This window comes from Sciurus carolinensis, chromosome 5, assembly GCF_902686445.1.
Source record: "Sciurus carolinensis chromosome 5, mSciCar1.2, whole genome shotgun sequence".
Lineage (NCBI taxonomy): Eukaryota > Metazoa > Chordata > Mammalia > Rodentia > Sciuridae > Sciurus > Sciurus carolinensis.
In genome coordinates, this window is record NC_062217.1 from 143507955 (window position 1) to 143531431 (window position 23477).

Consider the following 23477-nt stretch of genomic DNA (forward strand, 5'->3'; position numbering starts at 1 on the left):
AATGAAGTTATATATATGTTAATTAGCTGGGCTGTGATAATCACTTGGCAATCTCTACATCAAAAATTACATTTCAACTCTGATTATATATGCTTTTTATTTTTCAATCATACTTCAAGATAACTGTTAATAAAGAAAAAACTGTGGTCTGAGAAGCTGCATAAGAGACGGAAAAAAACAATGAACTATTCAGGGTCCACTGGGTAGTAGTAACAGAATCCTTGTGGGTTTTGCAAACAGCTTCAGTCTGTAGTCTATGAATTGCTGCCAGATGAGAGAAATTGTTCTTCCAAGTTGTTCAACGTGACCTGGTGCTGCCTCCATGGTATTCAATCTCTTGCTGTGTTAGTGATACCTGTGCTCTCAACCTATGAGGGTTAAGGTCATCTGGGGTCACCATTAAAAATATAGACTTCTGGAACTCATCATGGGTTTTTTTTTTTTTTTTTTTCAGTAAAAATCTCTTTCACACCTGCCCTGCTAATGACCCAGAAGAATTTGGCTGGGTATTGATGCAAAGGTGTATAAGTACTGGGGACTGATTAATTGTCCAAGCTTCAGAAGTTGACAGAATAAAGGTTCAAAGTTGAGTCTTCTGTTCAGTAGTTATGGTACACTACAAATGACTTTGTAAATCTCTGCCTTATTTCCTCTCCTTGTAAAACAGGACAAATTTCCTTAAATGCTTGATGTGAGGATTAATTATAGTATAGATATCAATTGCCTGAGACAGTCATGCCACATTTTAGCCCATCCACAAGTGAATGCTCTGATTGCTATCATATTTCCAAACAAAATTCAGAAATATTTGAAGATTCTTGTGGCACAATTTGTTATATTATAACAGATGCATTGAGAATAATCTGAATAACAGACTGAATCATTCCAAACATGTAGATCAAATGCTGATCTTGTTCACCAAATATTTGCATTTTCTTTCCCATTGCCTGTTATTAAAAGTCTGTGGCCCTGTGTTCACTCTGTATTTGGGTATGAGGCCCACTTGGTATTGCATTGATATGAAGCTGTGAAGGAAGCCCTGATTAATTAATGGAGAAGTATTTTCTAGAAGAGGCAGTTTCCCAGTGGTTGATAGAATTAATAAAGGATTTGGTAAGTGTGCATGGATGTGAGTTGGTAATCAATGGTCATGGGGATGAGGTGAATAAAAAAGAGAAAGACAGGTTCTATATCAATATCTGTAAACATTTATTGACAGACATACAAATACATACATATGTACACTATGAGTCATATACATTTATGACTCACCTATAAGCTGGGTATTAAATATATCTACAAACTTGTATAACCCTACATTCTACCATATATGAGAGCAAATATAAATAGAAATGATAAATATTTCAAAATGTGAAGATATCACATGATTAAAGACATCATTGTAGAAAGAAAAACAGGAATAAACATTAATTTTATACCAAAGTAACATATGACATTATAAAATTAAATTCTACTAATGTATCTGCTTATCCTGTTTGTGTATGTGTATATGTGTGTTTATGTATGAGTGAGTGTGTGGTTTTCAGTGGGACACTTTTCAATCTTTCCTACCTTAAATGTAGCTTTTTTGAATTATTCTAGAAGTTTCTTTTGAAATGTTAATATTTCAAAAGAATATTCTAGTTTGGTTTCTGGATTTATCCAATTTTAGGAAATATCTAAAGACTTCCTGGTGAGGAGAATTAAGATCCATCTCTAATCCATACAAAATACACACCCCAAAGAAATATGCCCCCAAATCCCTCACATACTTCCCCTCTCTACTGCTATATATTCGGATCACAATTTTCGATTATATCTATACACTTTGTTTACACCATTATGACCACATAACTAAAGAGCACTGGTAAGTGTATGTTTCATTCATTACATATGATTATCTTACATTTGAACAAATTATACCAATTCCTAATTTTCTAGTTGCTCATCTTATATTGTATTCAAATGCTTTGGTCAATGATTCAAACTTCTAATAATAATTTTCTAAATGTGTGATCTTCAGGTTCTCTCTTTTACATTCCTTGTCTTGTATTTCACCTGCTTTATGTACTTAATATGCACAATTGGTTGTTCCCCATGCCTGATGTCCAGGGCCCTATTTTAAACTCCCATGCTTATACATAAGGCCTCCTGATTTCAGGAACCTGTGACAGCCTATGTCTTGGTTTGAAATATTTGCATAGAGTATATCCTCCAGTATCTCTCTGTGAAAGTGAAAGAGGGGGAAAATTCTGTAGCAAAGATGGACCTAAACACATCTTTCCTTTCTTTTTGTTAATTTTTTGGATTTGTTGTTGTTTTGGGTTTGTTTGGGTTTTTTTTGGGGGGGGGTGGGGTTTTTTGTTGTTTTGTTTTCTTTTGTTTCTCCTGGAGATTGACGCAGACACCTTCTACATCTGGACACACCCACAGCCCTTTCTTATTATTTTGAGACGGCCTGGCCCAGGCTATTCGAATTTGCCTCAATTTCCTGCTTTAACCTCTGAATACCTGGGATTATAGGCTTTTGCCTCCACACCTGCTCTTATATTTTCTATTAACTCAAAAAATAACACTTGCTTTTTAGAACACTGATGCCCTACTGATTCGTAGTTCTTTATATAAGGCCTGGTTTATTTCTGAAAGCTTATGTGATTTTTTACTTTAATTTGATGTTCTAAACTTGATTACAAGACCTGTTATCTTCAGTTTCCCTAGAGAGTAAACCTCTCTTCCTATGAGATCAAAACACTTAACTGCTCAAAGAGGGAGTAGAGGCACCAGAGCAGAGAAGGGCTCCTATTTTTTGCTTCAGTTTTTCCTAACTTGTTTGACATATACTGCTTCTAAATCTTGAATTTCATGGATAATTTTTAGTACACAGATTGGGTTTTCCACACTGATACAACTTCTTCTTCCAACATACAGGCTACACCTTGGTCCTCTATAATGAGTTTTGTCCCTTCTTTCTGTTGTCTGTTTCTGATTTCTTAAAGTTTGATAGGGTATTTCCCCTACTCCTCTTCTCCAGTTTCAAAGGTATTTATTCTCCTTTGTGATTACTTTATATTAGTTTTGATGGGGTCCTTAAACCAGAAAAGATGGTGTTTGCTTTGAATCTGCTATGCATTGCTGGAAATCCTCAAAGGTTCATGAAAGATAAATGTAATGGAAAAATATTTCTAAAATAAAAAAAATTCTCTTAGGCACATCTAAGTATCAACACTTAAAGTAAATGGTTAGTTTTCTAACCCTTTTTTTTTCTTTTTCTTTTTTTTTATTGTAAACAAGTGGGGTACAACTTGTTTCTCTGCTTGTAGATGAAGTAGAAACATACCATTTGTGTAATCATACATTTACATAGGGTAATGATGTTTGATTCATTCTGTTAATTTTCCTTCCTCCCACCCCTCTTTTTCCTCTATAAAGTATCTCCTTCCTCCATTCTTGCCTCCCTCCCACTCCCAGTTATGTATCATCATCCACTTATCAGCGAGATCATTTGTCCTTTGGTTTTCTGAGATTGGCTTATCTCACTTAGCATGATATTCTCCAATTTCAACCATTTGCCTGCAAATGCCATAATTTTATCATTCTTTATGACTGAGTAATATTCCATTATATATATTTATACCACAGTTTCTTTATCCATTCATCTATTGAAGGGCGTTTAGGTTGGTTCCACAATCTAGCTATTGTGAATTGAGCAGCTATAAACATTGATGTGGCTGCATCACTGTAGTATGCTGATTTTAAGTCCTTTGGGTATAGCCCACGAAGTGGGATAGCCAAGTCAAATGGTGGTTCCATTCCAAGGTTTCTAAGAAATCTCCACACTGCTTTTTCAGACTCTAGTCATACTTACACATCTTTAAATTTCAAATAGTTCTATTTATTCTCCAATAAAGGGTTTTATTTTCCCTATCCAGCAATAGAGCATGAAATATTCAGAATAAGGAAAGATTTCCACAGATATCTTGTAGGAACACTCCTAATATCACAAGTGGCTTTTCCATAGGAAGACCATATGCAGTCTTAGGCTAACTCATGCTGACTGTGCATGCTGCACATCACTTCCCAGTGGAATCCAGACGTGAACAGAGCTCCACTACCTTCGGGTCTCTCAATGTCCCCTACTGTGTCATGTTCTCTTATTTTTATCCCTTCATTAAATTTGGACAAATTTTAAGTGATGGCACAGAAATTTCCATATGGACCCTTATTTAAGAGAAGTAAGATGAGGACATTATCAGTGTCTTCCCAGATTTCTGTTGTGAAGTTCACCCTGCTCACCATCTGCAGTCATACCTGTGACCTCTGGGTGCTTCAGCAGGAGCAGGAGACCATATCTCAGAGTGCTGCTTGTTGTCTCTGTCCCAGCTCCAAACAGGTCATGTACAAGGTTTTACTAAGGCTTCAGTGGTAAATTCAGTCTGTGGATTGCCCTTTTCCTAAGAATGATTCAATGCAGGTATTTTCAATTACTTTAATATTTAATTATAATATTTTCAAAAGAAATCAGATGATAATGAAGGTAAGCCAACATAGATACAAATGAATAGAATATAATAAAAAGCTACTGTGTGGTATGGTAAACTACACATTAATTGACCAAGTTTCTATTTCTTACCCTCCTATCCCTGTTGCCCAAAGACTGTGTTCACCATCTGTTTTACAGCTAAAAATGACATGAAAAATATTTCTTATCAATAAAATATGAGTAAAAGTCTGCTGGTGTCACTTATCTTTCCTTCTTTTCACTCAAAACATAGGCACATAGTGGAGATCAGTCAGAAATCATTTGGAGATTGTCAAAAAATAAAAGAGAGAGAAATTTAAGCTTTAAGATAAAAGTTAGTAAATTTAATACAATGTTTTAGTTCATTTTCTCTTTCTCTAACAGACTACCAGAAACTGGGTGATAATAAGGAAGAGAGGTTTATTTTGTCCAAGCACTTTGCAACACTGTTTTACTGGGGAAAAAGTTTCAACATAAGTTTAAGGGGAAAATCCACATGCAACCCATAACATATGGTAAAGGAAAAAGGAAGGTACCTGAGTTTCTGATGGTTCTGGGCTATTGTACTAACCCTAGTCTGGCCCATCACAAGTCTTCTTTCTTATATGTACATGAGGGTGTTATTTGACACAGAATTGACATCAATAAGTGTTAATTTTCTTTTTTTTAACAATCTTTCAGAATTTATTCATTACTATTTTTCTCTTGCTGCTTAAAACACTTTCTCTCTTTTCTCATTCTCCCATTCTTTTTTAAAAATTATTTATTTTTAAAATTTTTTACAGACTGCATTTTGATTCATTGTTCACAGATGGGGAATAAGTGTTAATTTTAAATATTGACTAAAGGGTATTTGAAAACATAAAATAACCCTAATACATAAAATACGTATAAAATACATAATTTTATAACCTGTCTGTAGGCAAGAATTCATTTTTTGGAGCTTATATAATCTCCAGGTGGACTACAAGGTATTCAATAATATGAAACCAACGTTGAGACAGACAGCTATCTCAACATTCACTTCACCTAATTTTCTAAGATTGTCCCATCCATTTTTCAAAGAAGACCCAAACAGGATCATATTCCATGGCATGGAGTAAAATGTCTAATATAGTTAAGATGAAGTACCGAAAATAAGGAAAATGGAAGACCAGAGGAACCCACAATGTTGTAGCAGCTCCCCAAGGGTGAATTTAAAAATCAATTCTAAAGAGAAAAACTCAGGTAAGAAGCCTGCGGGAAATTTTCATAGAGTTAGAAGACGGGTGAACACCAAAAACATCCACTACTACAGCAAAAAAGAGAATTAATAACAACAAAGGACATACACAGCATCCACTGAGTGGTGGTTCACTTGGGAAGAGGAAGCTCCTCTCCCATGAGACAAATGTAACTCCCCTACCAAGTGTAGGAAAAACAGACATCATTGTCCAACACAGTCACATTTGGAGCACAAAATAAGCTCAGATGACATGATTCTATACTTAGAAGTATCCCCCCCAAAAACTACAAGACTTGTAGAACTAACTTTTAAAAATTACGACTATAGTGGAATGTAAGATCAAGGTACAAAAATCAATAGCTTTTCTGTATTATAATAATAAATCTTTCGAGACAGAATTCAGGAAACAATTCCATTCACAATCGCCTCAAAAACTCAAAATGAATAGGAATAAATCTAACTAAATAAAAAAATAAAAATGTAATAGCTGGAAAAAAAGAAAAAAAAAAAAGAAGTGCTGATCTCTACATTGAAAATCATAGAATGATAAAAGAAGAAATTGAAGAGACCCACAGAAGATGGAATACCACCCAAGTTTTGGACATGCAGAATTCTTATTATTAAAATGTTGATATTACCAAAAATGACCTACAGATTTAATGCAATCCTGATCAAGATACAAATGATATTCTTCACAGAATTAGGAAATCAGTCCTACAATTTATATGGAGAAACAAAAGACCTAGAATATCCAAAGCAATACTGAACAATAAGAACAATTTTATAAGAATCGAAATACCTGATCTCAATTTAAATTACAGAGTTTTAGTAATGGAAGTAGCATAGTATGAGCAAAACCTCAGACATGAAATCCAATCATATAGAACAAAAGACAGACAAATCCACATAGATACAGTCATCTGGTACTTGACAAAGTTGCCAAAACAAGTGTTGGAGGAAAGATTGTTTTTAATAAATAATGCTGAGAAAACTGGACATTCATATGTAGAATAACGAAACTTGATTACTGTCACTCACCCTCCACAAAAATAAACTCAAAATGGATCAATGACATAGGAATGAGATCAGATCAGAAATTTTGCAACGGCTGGAAGAAAACATAGGATCTAACACATTGGCACAAATAACAACTTCCTGAAGAAGATGCCTAAAGCTCAAGAATCAAAACCAAGAATCAATAAGTGGGATGGTTTCAAGTTAAAAATCTTCTTCACAACAAAGAAAATAAGAGCATGAAGAGCCTAAAGAATTGGAGAAAATCAATTCCAGGTGCTCTTCTGACAAGGGGTCAATATCCAGAATATATAAAGAACTCAAAAAAAGAAAAAAATCCTTCACATCAAACAAACATATAACACAATCATTAAATGGGAAAATAAACTAAATAGACATTTATCAAAGGAAGAAATGTAAATAACCTACAAATATATAAAAGAAATATTCAGAATCCCTGGTGATGAGGGAAATACAAATCAAAGTTACACTGAAATATCATCTCACTCCAGTTAGTATGCCAACTATCAAGAACACAAAGAACAAAAATTGCTTTAGAGAATATCAGGGAAAAGGTACACTCTTACATTCTTGTTAGGACGGAAAATTGATACAACCATTTTGGAAAGCAATGAGGAGATCTGCAAAAACCAGGAATTGAAACAACATGTAACCTAGCTCTTCCACTCTTCAGTATTTTCCCAAAAGAACTGTACTGTAGTGATACATGTATAGCCAAGTTTATAGCAGTGCAATTCACAATTACCAAGTTATGTAAACAGCCTAGATGTACCCCTTGGGACAAATGAATAAAGAAAATGTGATTTAAAAAACACAATCAATTTTCATTCTACCATAAAGAAGAATGAAAATATGTCACATGCTGGGCAATAGATAGAGATCATCATGCTAAAAAATATTCAGACTCAGAAAGTCAGAAGTACAATGTTTTTGCTTATATGTAGAGTATAGATGGAAAAAAAATAGAAAGGAAAACAATAGAATGGAGTAAGGGTATCAAGAGGGAGAAAAGAGGAGAGGGGATGGGAAATAACTGGAACACAAAATCTACCAAATTATGCTATGTCCATGTGTGAACATACTATAGTGTTCACATATATCCAGGACTCAATGTAGTATGTTCATACACATTTGCATAGGTACATATTTATATATATGTACATATGAATGTACACACGTGCGCGCGCGCGCACACACACACACACACACACAGCTGAAAAACAGCAAGCTGAATTAGAATGGGAAAAATCCCCAACATGCTCAGTGGAGACAGTTAAAGTAGGAAAACCAGGAAGCTTAAAAACCTATTGAAACTTCTTAATAGTCAAATTAGAAATTCCTGAAATTTAACTTTCTCTTTCATATTGCAATTTTTTTTCTTTTTCCACATTTTTTCACTTTATGATTTTTACTGGGTTTTCGTACACTGGCTTTTAGAATACCCAAGACCAGTTAGCCACTTTGGCTGTACTATTCACTTGGTTGGTGAGTGCCCAACCTGTGACTCAGTCTGGGCATAGAGAGGAAAATAAAACACAGTTGGAAAACCAATCTTCCTCTTAGAAGATTTTGGAATTGAAACACTGAAAGGAAAATGTCTCTATTTCAAAAACCTGAGAAAGGGGAAAAAAATTTCAATATGACAGATAGCTGCATCAATTACTTGATTAAAACTGTTTTTTAATGTCTGTCCAAATTTTGTGTTTTGTCAGAATTATCTCTAACTTTATGTATTTGGCCAATCAATTGGATCGTTACTAATATATCTTTTCTTCTCTTTGATGTCCGTTCCCTTCCCATGTCCTTCATCCTTTACATTTAACCTCATTTTAATTTGTTTCTCCTTTCTTTCCATGACACTATTTCTTTTTTTCTTATTTATTCTACTTCCTTTATTTTAAAATTTATCCATTTTATCCCCTTTTCCAATGAAATTTAATGTACTATTACTTACACTAAATTTTCCCAGCTCATTGTAAATCAATACTCATTGGTCAATAGAGTTGTAGTGGTCAGTAATAATAACTTCTGCAAACATTAGGTTGATAGAGGGTTAGTTCTTGAATTATCAATGTATGACTGGTTACTCTCTCCTTTCAAAAGGCTACCAACGATTGAATTAAAGTTTTAAAATGTTGATTGTATCTGTTGAAGATATGTCAAGGGCTAATTATTGAGATGTAACTACTTAAAAGGACCCTCACTTAAAGCAGGAAGAGGAACAAATTCCAACAGATGAACAAAATAAGACCCCAGATAACATGAGCAAACAGACCACCAAGACATCTACAAAAATATGTCACTAATCAATTATTGAATCCACAAATTTAGAGGCAGATGAAGTGTCAAAGAATTTTAAAAATTTAAAGGTTAAAATGATCAGTGAAACCAATGCGGGTCTAAAGAATGAAAGAGGAAAGAAAATTTAAGAAGTTAAAGAGCATTTCAAGGGAGAGGGAGAGATTTTGAAAAAAGAATATACACAAATTCTGAAAAGGAAAGATTAAATAAATCAAATAATTATTCAGTTAAAAGTCTCACCATTAAGTTAGACCAAATAGAAGACAGAATTTCAGGGATTTGAGACAAGGTATAAGAACTTTAAACCTCAGTCAGCAATAAAGAAAAGAAATAAGAAACCATGATAACAATATAAAGAAATCTGGAACACCTTTAAGAAATCAAACCTAAGAATATTTAAAATAAAAGAGGTAACTGAGATAAAAGATAAAGGCATGAATAACTTTTTCAGTGAAATATTTCAGAGAAGTTTCCATACCTATTGAGTGTAAGGGGCTACAAATGGACACATTCAGAACCCCAAATAAACAAGATCGAAAAAGAAACTCTCCAGGACACATCATACTTCAGCATCTAACATACACAAAAAGAGAATTTTAAAAGCCTCCAGAGATAATATTAGATCACATTTAGATGTAATCCAGTTAGAATTACTTCTGATACCTTAGTTGAGACTCTAAAAGATAAGAAAAATTGGAAAGCTGTATTCCAAGCCTTGAAAGAAAATAATTGCCAATCAAGATTACCATGTCACACAAAACTATCATTCAGAATTGAAGAGAAATAAAAAGAGATGAGAAGACTGAAAGAATTCATGACTACTAACTCATCACAACAACAACAAAAAAAGAGAAATGGTATATACAGAAGTCAAAAACCAACTTCAAAACCAGCAAATAGATAAATATCATTAAAAGAATAGATCATCAAATGAGAAACAGGAACAAATTAAACATTAGAAACAAAACCAAAATGAAAGTAACTAATAAAAACCTCTCCATAATAACCATTACGGTTTAAACATGAGGGTTCCCTGCAAAACGTCACATGTAAGAAAGTACAAGAATTCTCAGAAGTAAAATTACTAGATAATGAGAGGTGTAGCCTACTCTATAAATCAATCCATTGATACTGTTCATGTGGGCTATAACTATTTGCAAGTGTGATGTGGCTGAATGAAGTAGGTCATTAGGAGGTGTGCCTTTGGGTTTATATTTTGTCTTTGTGAGTGGAGCTTTCTCTCTGCTTCCAAATTGCCATATCCTGAACTGCTTTCCTCCACCTTGCCCTTCTGCCATGATGTTTTGCTTGACCTTGGGTCTAAAGGTATGGAGTCAGTCAAACATAAACCGAACCTCTGTTACCATGGACCCAAATAAATATTCCCTCCTCTATGTTGTTCTTGCCAGGTCTGTGGTCACAACAACAAAAAAAGTTGGCTAAAAATTTGAGAAATTCATACTGGAAGTGTGGCTATTGATGTGACTAACCATTCCACATGGTTTGGAAGTCTTTGGAGTTGGTTTGTTGGGGGAGGAATTTTGAAGTTTACAGATGAAAGCTGCAAAAGCTTTAGAATGTTATAAGAGGGGCTTAATGGGTGATTCTGGTGGGAACTCAGAAGACCAGAATACCAATAGGACTGTGGAGAATTAAGATGGGGCTCCTAAGGATTCAAAGGAGGAGACTCTTGACTCTTGAAAATTGATCTGGAGGACATTTATATTATGCTGAAGGAAAGAAGTTGTCTACATTTTGCCCATTTCCTGAGACTTTCTCTGAGGCTGAATTGAACAGTGCTAATTAATCTGGCATAAGAAATTTCAAGGAAGTACAGTATTCAGGCTGTGTCATGCATACTGCTAGTGACTTTTAGTCGAGTTTAGTGTGATAATCAGAAGCAGAAATAAAAACAGAAAGATTCGAAAAATTGCAGTTTGGCCAGAAAAGTTCAAGTATATCTGGGACTACAGAATTTGTGAATGATAAAAACGATTGCAGGAACTAAATGGATGCTAAGTATTCTAAAAAGGGAAAATAGGAGAGATGACTTGATCAGAGAAATTGGCAAGTCCACACCCATCTCAGGCTTAAATATGTAAAAGTCAAAATTCCTTCGAGAAGGGACCATGGGAACACCCTGCTTGCACAAGGGACTAAGAACATATTTCAATGTGCAGAGTGATGCAGACCAAGAGCTTTGTGCAGCTATAGTCCCTGGAGGCTTGATTATTCCTCTAGATGGTGTCAAATATTGGTTTCTAACATGTGGCACTGGTATTGCACTGAAATGCTATAAGTTTAAAAAAAAATAGAAAAATCAGTATTTGTACAAACTTAGATTGCTTGTGGGACTGCACATTGGTGACAACATTATGGAAAGCAGTATGAAGATTTTTCACAAAACTTGGAATAGAGCCACCATTCAACCCCACTCCTCAGTTTATATCCAAAGTACTTAAGATCAGCACACTACAGTAATGCAGTCACATCAATATTTATAGCACCTCAACTAACAATAGCTAAAGTATGAAACCAACCTAGGTGTCCTGTAAAAGATGAATGGATAAAGAAAATGTAGTATGCATACACAATGTAGTATTACTCAGTCTTAAGGAAAAATGAAATTATAGCATTTGATGGTAAATGAATGCAGTCAGAGAATATCATGCTATGTTAAATAAGCCAATTCCAAAAAAAAAGCAAAGGTCAAAAGTTTTCTCTGATATGTGGATTAGGGCAGGAGAAGGGAAGAAAAGAGATACTATGGACTAGGCAGAGGGGAGTGAAGAGAGGTGAAGGGGTATGGGGGTAGTAAGGACAGTAGCATGAATAAGACATTATTACCCTATGTGCATATATGATTACAGAACTGGCATGTTTCTACATGATGGTCAAGAAGAATGAGAGGTTGTGCTCCATTTAGATATGTTGTGTCAAAATGCATTCTGCTGTCATGTATAACTAATTAGAACAAATAAAAAATAAAGTAAAAAGATTGTCCTTGGAAAACTTGGAATGGACCCACCTTTTGACCCAGTTCTCCTACTCCTTGGTTTATACCCAAAGGATTTAAAATCAGCATATTACAGTAACACAGCAACATCAATCTTTATAGCAGCTCAGTTCACAATAGCTAGATTGTGGAATCAACCTAAATGCCCTTCAACAGATGAATGGATAAAGAAACTGTAATATATATACACAATGGAATATTATTCAGCCATGAAGAAGAATAATAGTATGGCATTTGCAAATAAATGGATGGAATTAGAGAATATCATGCTAAGTGAAATAAGCCAATCCCAAAAAACCAAAGGCCGAATGTTTTCCCTGATAAGTGGAGAATGATATATAATGGGGGTGGGGGTGTGGAAAGTGAGAGAAGAATGGAAGAACTTTGGATTGTGTAGAGGAAATGAAAGGGACGGGGGGTTGAAAGATGGTGGAATGAGAGAGATATCATAGCCCTATGTACATGTACGATTATACGAATGGTATGAGTCTACATCATGTACAACCATGGAGAAGAAATGATGTACCCCATTTGTGTATGGTGAATCGAGGTGCAGCCTGTAAAAAAATTTTAAAAAATAAATAATTAAAAAAAGAAAAAGAAAGAAAAAAGATTGTAATGAGCATAAGTGATATTTGAACTATATAACAGTATATTCCTTTCGAAATAGATATTAAAGCAAACTAGGCAAAACTCAACATTATTTTGTTTACATATTTTTCTTAACTTTACTTATTTGAAATTTAAAAAATAGGATAGATATTAATTTCTGAAAATAATTATAAAATACTTAACGAAATTAGTAGTACATGCCTATTACCCTAATTAGGAAAACCTTAAGGATATTATTAAGGCAAAAACAACATTATTATTTTCACTGTCACCTTTATTATTCAATTCTTAATTAATTTGGAGCATATCAAGTAAAGTTTTTCTCTGGAGAATCAGATAGTAACTATTTTAGGTGTTGTAGGTCATACAGTCTCAGTTCCAAGTACTCAACTCGATCATAGTACTATATGAGTAATCTTAGATGGGATGTAAATAAATGGATTTGTTAGTGAGCCAATAAAAGGAAACAGAATCAGATTTGAACTGTGGATCATAGATTGCTGAATTCTGATCTAGAAAATAAAGTAATTGATGTAAACACACACACACAAAAGAGGCAAATTTATCTCATCATAAAATAACATGCTGGTAACATGAAACATCTGCCAAGGAAAGCTGTAGAAGCTGAGCAGAGACAAACCAAGAGAGACCTGTGGACTGCAAGCAGCAAGGCCATAAGGGTGAAGCTCCAAAAGCCCCTTAGAGACAACACGATACCACATTCCCCAGAAGATAGACATGAAGCTATAGGACCATGTGCCCAGACGGATTTTGTTGAGTTTGGTCCCATTCCTTTTGCCCATTCCTCTATTTACATCTTCTAGAATGGAAATATTTATTCCATGTCCCTATATATTGGATCTATACAACATCCCTTTTTATTTTTAGGGGTTCACACTACAAGTTTGTCCTTGAGTCTTACAGGAGACTTTCCACTTGAACTTTTACACAACATGGAAAGTGTAAACATTATGACATATTGATATTAGCATAAATGAGTTTTGCATGGTGAAAGGGAATAAGTTTTGGGGGGCCAGTTGTGGAATGTTATAATTTAGATTTGAGAGATTCCCAAAAGATCACCTATGAGACAATGCAAGAACTCTCAAAGATGAAAAGATTAAAAAATGAGAGGTATAACATAATCAAATCATTAATCACTGATATGGATTAACTGAGCAGGACCTGTAGGCAGGTAAGTTGTGTGTGGAGGAAGCACTTAATTGGAAGAGTGCCTTTGGGATATATATTTTGTCCCTGATGAGCACAGGTGTCTCTCCTTCCTGGCTACCATGCTCTGAGCTGGTTTCCTCCACTAGGCTCTTCTGCAAGATGTTCTGCCTCATTTTGGGCCCAGAAATATGGAATCAAACAAACATGGACTGACCCTCTAAAATCATGAGACAAAATAAACATTTCCTCTTCTATCTTGTTCTTGTGAGGTATTTTGATCACAGCAACAAGAAAGCTGACTAAAAGAGATAAGTGTGAATAGAGTCAACACTCACATTAAAATATGTAATGCCAGAATGGATTTAAAATAGGAGCCAACCATATACTGTTTTTAAGAGACTCAACTTAGAGGGAAAAAAAATATACAGGCTAAAAGTAAAAGGCTGAAAATAGATATTACAAGAAAATGGAGAGCCAAAACAAGTAGTAGGTACTCAAAGAAAAAACAAAGCTGACCTCAGTCGAATATTAATCAGAAGAGGCAAAAAAAAGTCAACTGATACTAGTAGAAAACAATTCAGCAAAAAGATAATGATAGTGTTTACACCCCAAACCTCAGTGCACCTAATTACATAAAGCAGATACTACTAAATGCAAAGATTTAAATAGGCCACAATATAATAATTGGGGGTAATTTCAACACACCTTTCTCCCTATGAGATAGGTCATTGACACAAAATCACTGAAGACTCTTCAGACCTAAAAATATTTTAAATTAAATGAACTCAGCAGACATTAGTAGAATATATTATCCTACAACAGCTAAATTCTACTTTTTCTCCTGAAATCATGGAACTATATTCAATTTGACCATTTTTTAGGACACATAGTATTAAGTTCTAGAAAATATTCTTAAATTCACGTAATCCTGTGCATCTAACCTATCAGGTCATAATGGAATGGAATTAGAAATCAACAGCAAGAAAACAACCACAGAAATTGCATATGGTCATGAAAATTCAATAATACACTTTTGAATGATGAATAGATCATGGGGGAATGAGGGGAGAAATTGAAAAGTCTTAGAATAAAAAAAATAGATGCAAAATACCAAAATTTCTGAAACACTAGGAAGACAATTTGAGGATAAGAGTTTATAAAGTATGAATAAATACATCAAAAAATCAGAATGATCTCAAATAATCTAATAATGTATCTCCAGTCCATAGGAAGTTAAGAACAACAAAATCCCAGATGTTGTAGAAAGAAAGAAATAATTAAGATGCAACATGAAATTAATGAGAAATTTTAAAAGTACAAAGGATCAATGAAACAAAGAATTGATTTTTTGAAAAAAGTAACACGACTGATAATACTTAGCCAAACTAAGCAAAAGAGAGAAGATAGGAATTAATAAAATTAGAAATAAAAAAGGAGCTATGCTAGAGACATCTCTGAAATCCAGAGGATTATTAGGGACTACTTTGAAAACTTCTAATCCAATGAATTAGAAAATCTACAAGAAATGGAAAAATTTATACCCAAATGCTAACTACAAAAACTGAAACTAGAGACATAGAAAACTTAATCTTTACAAACAATGGGATTGAAGAAATGGTATAAAACCTTCCAAAAATGAAAAGCCCAGGACCAGTTAATTCTCAACTGAATTCTATCAGATCTTTAAAGAAGAACTAGTACAGTTCTTTCTCATATTATTCCATGAAATAAGAAGTGTGTGGGGAGGGGGATAACTCCCAAATGCTTTTATGAAATCCATATCATGGTGACCCCCAAAACAGATGAGGACACATCATGGAAAAAAATAACTAGAAACCAATAGCCCTGATGAATATAAATTTCCCAATTCTTAATAAAATATTGGTAAATCATGTATGAATAAACAATAAGATAGTATGTCCAAAAAGAAAAAGCAACAAAGTTGTATATGATGATCAAACTTGTTTCATTCCTGGAATGCAAGAATGGTTCAACACCTACAAATCAATAAACATAATTCATTTATGGAAATAGAATGAAGAAATAATAATCACATGATAATGTCAATAGATGAAGAAAATGCCTGAGGTAAAATATAACACCTATTCATGTTAAAAATTCTGAAGAAAGTAAGGATAGAAAGAACATACCTAAAATATCAAAGGTCTGTATATAATAAACATGAAGCCAATATATAGCAAATGGGAAAAAAACTGAAAACTTCTCTCTCTACACTCTGGAAAAAGACAAGGATGTCCATTGTCACTAATTCTATTCAATAAAATATTTCATATTTTAGCCAGAGCAATGGGCAAGTGAAAGAAATAAATGTGATACAAATAGGAAAGAAAAATTCAAATTATCACTCTGCAAATTATATGATTCTATATTTGGAAGACAGAAAAACTTCACCAGTAGACTCCCAGGGTTGATTCAGAAAACAAGTTCAGAAAGTAGCAGGATATAAGCTCGAAACATAAAATTCAATGGTTTTCATACACAGCAAAAATAAATCCACTGAATAACAAATCATGAAGATAATTCCATTCACAATAGCCTCAAAACAATCAAAGAAACCGAAATCCTAGAAACCTAGAAATAAATCTAAGTAAGGTGGTGAAAAATCTCTATGATTAAAATTATAGCACTGAAGAAAGAAGCTGAAGAAGATCTTAGAATAAGGGAAGACTCCCCATGTTCTTAAGTGGGCAGAATTAACTTTACCAAAATGATCATATTAACAAAGCAGCCTACACATGCAATGAAATCCCAATCAAGATAGCAATGCCATTCTTCACAGAACTGGAAGAAAAGGTCCTAAAATTCATTTGGAAAAATATAAGACCCAGAATAACTTAGCCAATACAGAATAATAAGAGCAATGCCAGAGGCATCACAATACCTAATCTCCAATTATACTATAGTGCTCTGGCAACAAAACCTACATGAATCTGTAATGTGGACTAATGGAAAACAAATCATCAATATAAACATGGATAAAGTGATCTGACCCTTAACAAAGTGCCAAACACATACAATGGAGAAAAGGCAGTTTTGTCACTTTTAAACAAATAGTGCTAACAGAACTAGATATCCATATATAAATGAATGAATCTAGATTCCTCTCTCTCATCCTGCCTACAGGTCAACTAAAAGTGAATCAAAAACCTAGAAATTAGACCATAAAACAATGCAATTGCTGGAAGAAAAAAGAAGGGAAACACTCCAACCAATGGGTATAGGTATTGATTTCTACAATAATTCTCCTAAAACTCAAGAAAGAAAATAAAAAATTAATAAATGGAATGGCATGAAATTATAAAACTTCTGCACAACAAAGAAAATTTTAAAAATGTGAAGAGTTAACTTACAGAATTAGAGAAAAACTTTGACAGCTATTTTAAAGCAAGAAGATTAATATCCAAAATATGTAAGGAATTTAAAATATTTAGCACTCAACTAATCCATGCACAAATGAACTAAACACACCCTTCTCAAAAGAAGAAATACAAATGCTGAACAAGTATATGAAAAAATAGTATTTTTAGCAGTTAAGGAAATTAAAATTGTAAAGACCTGAGATTTAATGTCATTTCAATTAGAATGTCAGTCATCAAGAACACAATAATAAATGGGGAGATGGTGAAGGAAAAAAACCAGTTTTACGCTGTTGGTGGGATTGTAAATTAGAACAAACACTATGGAAATTATTATGAAGGTTGCCCACATACTAGGATTGGAACCACCATATGACCCAGCTATTCAACTTTTCAGTAATTATCCTAAGGAATTAAATAAGGAAAAGAAAGATGGGGAAAGTCCCATGAAAATCAATGGGAAATCAGTAGAGTAGAAAGGGACCAGGAAAAGTGAGGAGGTGGGAGTAAAGGAAATGCTAGAGATTAATTTTAACTGAATTACATTTCTATATTGTGTGGATTTATGAATACGTAATAACAAATGCTGCCATTATGTACAACTATAATCCAGACATAAAGATATTGAGAAAAAGAAAACAATAATAAATGTTGGAGATGATTTGGAGGAAAAGGAAAGCTTTTACAATATTGGTAGGATTGTATATTAGTATAATCTCTATGAAAATCACTATGGGAATTCTTTAAAAGTGTAGAAATGGAACCATGAAATGACCAGGCTATCTAGCTCCTTGGTATTTATCCAAAGACTTAAAGTGAGCACACTTTAGCAATACATACATACCCATTTATAGCAGCACAGTTTACACTATCAAACTTATGAAACTCTCCAGTGGATAGATGAATAAAAATAATGTGGTATGTATACACAATGAGGTTTTACTCAATCTTAAAGAATAAAATGTCACAGAGGATCCAAGATGGCAGACTAGAGGGAGGCTGCATTCCTTCTTGCTCTGTAACTCTGGTTTCAAGCAGAGGATATCTGTTTCTTGGTGAGGCAGTTTTTGCAGCATGTCGATTCTCTGGGGTTTACCCCATTTGTCTGCTGTGATGACCTGCAGTCTGCCAGCATATCGACACTTTTTTTGAGTGCAGATTGCTCACTGTCAGGCACCTATCATCTGCCATTTGCCTGCCTCTGGCCGGTCCATCGCCTGCCTTACACCTATCCATCATCCAACACACAAGGTTCACCTCCCGATCGTCCGATAACAGTGAGCAAACTGATTGCAGACCGCCAGTGGAGAACAACCTGCCCGCTGTTGCCTGGAAGTTCTCTGTCACAGTACCTGCAGGTTTGATTACACGTGGCTGCCGACATTTTGAGAAAACAGCTAGGCCCCATAGGACCACTGGCTGGACTGACTGAGCCCCGTCTCTAGGATCCATCAGTCCGACCGATCACTCCCTGCTTCTGGGGCCCTCACATCAACTGACTGCACCCTGCCGCCACGACCCCCAGAACAACTGACTGTGCCGTATCACCAGGACCCCAGACCGATTGATTGCACCCGGCCTCCAGGATTTCACAACCACACCAAACACAACCGGCCTCCAGGACCCCTGCCTGACCAACCAGATCCTGCCGCCAGGACCTCCAGCTGACCAAGTTCTCACCCTGAGCTGTAGCTCCCCATATGTCAACACATTTGGAAGCCAGAGCAGTCATCTTGGATAATCCTGGAAGCCTTAGCTCCGATCTTTAGGTGGGGCAAATCCCATCCTGAGATGCCTGCTGGAGGCTTGAAGCTCATTGTCAGGTACCTCTCATGCACCAGGCTACTGAACACTGGGAGGTTTCAATACAATATGACTGTTACACTGTAGATTTTCTTTTTTCTCCTTATAGAAAAAAATTAAGTTTTTATTTCTTTACTTTTCTTGCTCTATTTTCCTTTTGTTTACCTGTTCCCTCAGAGTCTCTTTTTCCCTTTTTACATGCTAATATCCAATTTCTTTTGATTACACTCTCACCCTATTATCTAGAACTTCTGTATAATCTTTTCTTATCCCATTAACAGCCACATTCTACATCCCTCTGCATCCTCTTTGTTCTCTATTTGAAACTGCAGACCTTATAGCAAATCTGTTTGTTTTATTGAAGATAATATTTTAACTCATTCTGTTTATTATGACAATTTTCTTATTGTCCTCATAGGGGTTATTGGGTCTAGGATAGCATAGTGTGTGAATTGGGCACTGCTAATATTGAACTCTCCTTAAAGAAAGGGTTTTGGAAACTTATAGGGCCACTATAAGCCTATAGGGGAAAATCTGCACTGCTAGAGGGGAAGATACATGAACAACATGAAAAAAAAAAGGGAAGAAAATGATCCAAACAAATCTAGATTCTGTATTAATAGAATCCAATGACAGTATGGTAGAAGAAATGTCAGAAAAGGACTTCAGATTATACATGATTAAGATGATTCACGAAGCAAATGATGAGATAAGAGAGCAAATGCAGGCAATGAATGACAATACCAATAAGCTGAAAGAGCAACTGCAGGAAGAAAAAGATCATTTCAACAAAGAGATAGAGATTCTCAAAAAAAAAAAAAAAATGGAAATCTTTCAAATGAAGGAAACAATAAACGAAATAAAAAACTCAATGGAAAGCATCACCAAAAGACTAGACCACTTGGAAGAGAGAACCTCAGACAATGAAGACAAAATATTTAATCTTGAAAATAAAGTTGCCCAAACAGAGAAGATGGTAAGAAATCATGAACAGAATCTCCAAGAACTATTGGACATCATGAAAAGACCAAATTTAAGACTTATTGGGATTCAGGAAGGCACAGAGATATAAACCAAAGGAATGAACAACCTATTCAATGAAATAATATCAGAAAATTTCCCAAACCTGAAGAATGAAATGGAAAACCAAATACAAGAGTCTTACAGAACACCAAACACACTGAATCACAACAGATCCACACCAAGGCACATTATAATGAAAATGCCTAACATTCAAAATAAAGATAGGATTTTGAAGTCCGTGAGAAAAAAGCATCAGATTATATATAGGGGGAGACCAATACGGATAGCAGCCGACTTCTCAACCCAGAATCTAAAAGCTAGAAGGGCCTGGAACAACATATTTCAAGCTCTGAAAGAACATGGTTGCCAACCAAGAATCCTATACCCAGCAAAACCTTCAGATTTGAAGATGAAATAAAATCCTTCCGTGATAAACAAAAGTTAAAAGATTTACAAATAGAAAGCCTGCACTACAGAATGTTCTCAACAAAATATTCCATGAGGAGGAAATGAAAAACAACAATGGAGGTCAGCAAAGGGAGGAACTACCTTAGAGAAAAATCACTCAAAGGAGAAACCAAACGACTTAAGAACCAAAAAAAGCCAAATGAATGGGAATACAAATCGTATCTCAATAATAACCCTGAACATTAATGGCCTAAACTCATCAATCAAAAGACATAGACTGGCAGAATGGATTAAAAAGAAAGACCCAACAATATGCTGCCTGCAAGAGACTCATCTCATAGAAAAAGACATCCAAAGACTAAAGGTGAAAGGATGGGAAAAAACCTACCAAGCGCATGGACTCAGTAAAAAAGCAGGGGTTTCGATCATATCAGATAAAGTCGACTTCAAGTCAAAGCTAGTCAGAAGGGATAAAGAAGGACATTTCATACTGCTTAAGGGAACCATAAATCAGGAAGACATAACGATAGTAAATATTTATGCCCTAAACAATGGTGCATCCCTGTACATCAAACAAATCCTTCTCAATTTCCAGAATCACATCGACCACAACACAATAATTCTGTGTGATTTTAACACACCACTGTCACCACTAGATAGATCTTCCAAACAAAAACTGAACAAAGAAACCATAGAACTCAATAACAAAATCAATAACCTAGACTTAATAGACATATATAGAATATTCCATCCATAAAGGAACGGATCCACTTTCTTCTCAGCAGCACATGGAACCTTCTTGAAAATAGACCATATTTTATGCCACAAAGCAGCCCTTAGGAAATGCAAAAAAATAGAGATACTGCCTTGTGTTCTATCAGATCATAATGGACTGAGAGTAGAAATCAATGACAAAATAAAAAACAGAAATTACTCCAACACCTGGAGACTAAATAATATGCTATTGAATGAAACATGGATAACAAAAAACAACAGGGAGGAGATAAAAAATTCTTAGAGGTCAATGAGAATGATGATACAACATATCAAAATCTCTGGGACACTATGAAAGCGGTACTAAGAGGAAAATTCATTGCATGGAGTACATTCCAGAAAAGAATGAATAGTCAACAACTAAATGACCTAACATTACAGCTCAAAGTCCTAGAAAAAGAAGAACAGAATAACAGCAAAAGTAATACAAGACAGGAAATAATTAAAATCAGAGCTGAAATCAATGAAATTGAAACAAAAGAAACAATTCAAAAAATTGACAAAACAAAGAGTTGGTTCTTTGAGAAAGTAAACAAAATAGACAAACCCTTAGCCACACTAACAAAGAGAAGGAGAGAGAAAACTCAAATTACTAAAATTCGTGATGATATAGGAAATATCATGACACACACCACTGAGATACATAACATAATTAGAAGCTACTTTGAAAATCTGTATTCCAACAAAATAGAATCTACCAAAGATGTTGACAAATTTCTAAAGACACATGCTCCTCCCAAACTGAAACAGGAGGTTACACACAATTTAAACAGATCAATATCAAGCAATGAAATAGAAGAAGCGATTAAAAACCTACCATCCAAGAAAAGCCCAGGACCAGATGGATTCTCAGCCGAGTTCTACAAGACCTTTGAAGAAGATCTCATTCCAATACTTCTCAAAGTATTCCAGGAAATAGAAAAGAAGGGTACCCTACCAAACTCATTCTATGAAGCTAATATCACCCTCATACCCAAACCAGGAAAAGACACATCAAGGAAAGAAAATTTTAGACCATTATTCTTGATGAATATAGATGCAAAGATCCTTAACAAAATATTGGCAAATTGTATCCAAAAGCATATTAAGAAAATCGTGTACTACGATCAAGTGGGGTTCATCCCTGGAATGCAAGGATGGTTTAACATCTGTAAATCAATAGACGTAATCCACCATGTCAGTATACTTAAGGATAAGAATCATATGGTTATTTCAATTGATGCAGAAAAAGCGTTCAACAAAATACAACACCCCTTTATGCTCAAAACACTAGAAAAAATAGGGATAGTAGGAAGAGGTCAAAGATCTCTACAAGGAAAACTACAAAACACTGAAGAAAGAAATTGAGGAAGACCCTAGAAGATGGAAAGATCTCCCTTGTTCTTGAATAGGCAGAATTAATGTTGTCAAAATGGCCATACTACCAAAAGTGCTATACAGATTCAATGAAATTCCAATTAAAATCCCAATGATGTACCTTACAGAAATAGATTAAGCAATCATGAAATTCATCTGGAAGAATAAGAAACCCAGAATAGCTAAAACAATCCTTAGCAGGAAGAATGAAGCAGGGTGTATCGCAATACCAATACTTCAACTATACTACAAAGCAATAGTAACAAAAATGGCATGGTAATGGCACCAAAATAGACAGGTAGATCAATGGTACAGAATAGAGGACACAGACCCAAATCCAAATAAATACAATTTTCTCATTCTAGACAGAGGTACCAAAAATATGCAATGGAGAAAAGATAGCCTCTTCAACAAATGGTGCTGGGAAAACTGGAAATCCATACGCAACAGAATGAAACTAAACCCCTATCTCTCACCCTGCACAAAAATCAACTCACAAGGATCAAGGACCTTGGAATCATACCAGTGACCCTGCATCTTATAGAGGAAAAAGTAGGTCCAAATCTTCAACATGTCAGCTTAGGATCAGACTTCCTTAACAGAACTCCTATAGCACAAGAAATAAAAGCAAGAATCAACAACTGGGATAGATTCAAACTAAATAGCTTTCTCTTAGCAAAGGAAACTAACAGCAATGCGAAGAGAGAGCCTACAGAGTGGGAGAATATCTTTGCCACTCACACTTCAGATGGAGCACTAATTTCCATAATATATAAAGAACTCAAAACCCTACACCAAGAATGCAAATAACCCAATCAACAAATGGGCTAAGGATATGAACAGACGCTTCACAGA

General features: G+C 34.8%; 1 pseudogene; it reads right to left on the minus strand.

Annotated features, from left to right (window-relative positions):
* Positions 1–298: 298 nt before the first annotated feature.
* LOC124985780 (cytochrome P450 2C18-like) overlaps positions 299–23477 on the minus strand; it is a 36522-nt pseudogene continuing 13343 nt past the window's right edge.